Below are 2,773 nucleotides of genomic sequence, written 5' to 3' on the forward strand. Positions count from 1 at the left end.
CAACGTGCTCACACCACTGTGAAGCAAAGTGACTATAAACCAAGTGCGGAGACACCGAGTGCAAAATTTTACCCTGGTTTGCATTTTATTCGGGTAATTTCATTATTTTTCTTTTGCTATTTGCCTCGTGGAATCATACTGGTCGTGAAAGTTACGATAGTTATCTTATCATCTCGTGTGAGTTATGCAACTTTAAAACCTCATATCTCACGAACCTTATATTATATGCAGATAAGTTTTATATTGTTTGAGAGACAATCTAAGAGACTAATTATGAGATGGAGATAAAATGTAGAGATTATCATACAAAAATTGAAAAGCGTGGATTTTTTTTTGAAAAGCTTTCAAATTAAATAACAAAAACTTCGATTTGTTCCTTTTTTAACCTAATATGACATCGACACATTTGCGGAGGTTAAAAATAGCTTTCGAAATTAGATAGAATTTATCGTGCACCAGTAAAATTGTATAAGTTATTCCATTCAATGTTCTCCAATTCTTGTCATGTCCACTGCGCCAACTTGAGTTAAACAACAACGTTCCCTAATTACTTCGTTACGCAATTACGTAGCAACGTTCCGTATCAAAAACACTTATCGCTTTCCTTCGCAAGTGTGAAACGTCATTAACCTAATGCATACGTTTAAATCAGGTAGGCCTACTATTTGAACTGGTATTATGATACCTGTTCACACCATGCCGAAAGTTTGAAGCCTGTGTTTCACATTAATCATTCCAGAAACCGATGAAATGAATTTTCTCGGGAAAATTTTTCTTAATTCAACGAGCTGTTGCAACAGTTGCTCCAAAAATTATAGAATGTAAACGATCTCATGGCTAGCACATTGTGCGGCCTAATGAATTTCATCGAAGCATGTACATTATAAGGTACAAAATTTAAAAACCAGCCGCCGCGACTGGTGTTGCAGCTCTTATCAACCTATTATTGGCAGGATATTTCGATTCTTTTGCGTCGGAAAATGTAAAATATTTACTAGGTGATCTAGCGACGCCATCATGTCTTCTACGTTCTCGTTGATAGAACTTGATCGTAATTTTATCGATATCCAACAGTGAAAAAATAGCCTTGATGTTTCCGGGGGAACCCCATAGAGACACGGGCTTCGAATTGTTTGTTTGTTTCTAGGGAAAGTGTCAATCCCGATGAATGCCCACAATCGTTACTAGATCTTTTTAGGTCTTACACACATGATAAATATTTGAAAATTGATAGTTTTACCCAATATTTATGCCACCCATCCAAAAAAGCAATCGTCTTTTTGCAAGAAGCATAAACTATATTTCGCGCCAATAATAATGCCTTTCATAATATATGTTCGCCTGTTACTTTTCTGACAAATAAAGTTGCTTGAAATATAATTTCCCATCTTGCCACAATATCGCTTTTAAAACTTTGAAACGTTTTCTTAATTTAAGGTTAAATATTCACGCGAAAGAGGAGACAAATAAAATTATTGAAAAACGGTATGCTAGTAGACCTGCGGCAAGAGCTCAAGTCAGATATATAGCTAATATACTATTTTATACACTCCAAATTATTAGATGTTCTTGTAAACTTGATATACGCCGTTATCCTTCATTCCATGCATGTAGTATATTTTTTTAATATTATTTTGGCAAAGTACACCTTGTTGAAAATTTGCGATACGCATACATTAATATCATGACATGTAACCGCAAAAATAGTGCAAGTTTCTGTAGTATAATTTATATTGTAGTTCTGTCAGTTTGTTAAAATAGGTTTTGTGCAAGTAGCGATACTTACATCAGGAATTTTATATTAATTTTATAATAAAATGTGTATCTTTCGTTTAATATTTAGGTCTTATTGGGTGTTGATTTATCGAGTGAAGTTGGATGACTTTAACCTTAACTTCGTATATGCTGACCATACCGCCGAGCCGAGTTATCCGAGAAACATCTGCGGACAGTTAATTTTTCAGAAGAATGTTCATTCGTTTTGCCGCTGCGAAAGTTTGGTCCAAATTATTGAGCATCGTTTTTTTTATTCAGCTGTTTAACGATCGCAGGTTTAAATCACTTAGTTGGGATCATATAGGCCGCGAGCCGAGGCCCTGAAAAACGCCTAGAAAGTGAGTTTCGTAGCGCACATCAGGTAACTACCTGAAAATGATTTTAAAATGTTCCTTAAAAATTTAGTAACGAATATTGCCTTGTTCCCTTTTCCAAAAGTTGCACGTTTCACGGAAAAGACGCTTTTACTACAAGAAATATGTGCTACGATCTGTGCTATATTCTCTACATTTTCGGCAATGAACAATAACTTCTGCATAACGTAACAATTGAATCGAATCAGCTGTTAGCGAGCGGATGAATATCAGTTATTACTGCTCGACCTTGCGTTGAGTTGGGCAGCCTTTCCATAGCACTGTTTAGTTATTATTAGTTAAGTTATTCTAAGACATTGTTGAAAAATGTACAAGTGAGTTATTAATTAAACACTTGTAGATTCTTACCACGGATATGAACCGTGAGACGAAGCCTTGAAAACGCCCAGAAAATGAGTTTCGTAGCGCACATCTGGTAACTAAATAAATTCTTCAGTTTTGTGTGAAAATGAGCATACTGAAAGCATTACAGCTTGTTGCACAATCCTGATGCGAAATTGAATATAAGAGGTTCCCGGAAATTCAATAACCATCAGTTTACAACACATACATAAGAACTATGTAATTCGACAGCCCTACAGCACACTAACGCAGATGTATTCCTGTAATGTTTTCCCTGACCA

The sequence above is a fragment of the Styela clava genome, chromosome 9 (genome assembly GCF_964204865.1).
Source record: "Styela clava chromosome 9, kaStyClav1.hap1.2, whole genome shotgun sequence".
In the NCBI taxonomy this organism is placed as follows: Eukaryota; Metazoa; Chordata; class Ascidiacea; order Stolidobranchia; family Styelidae; genus Styela; species Styela clava.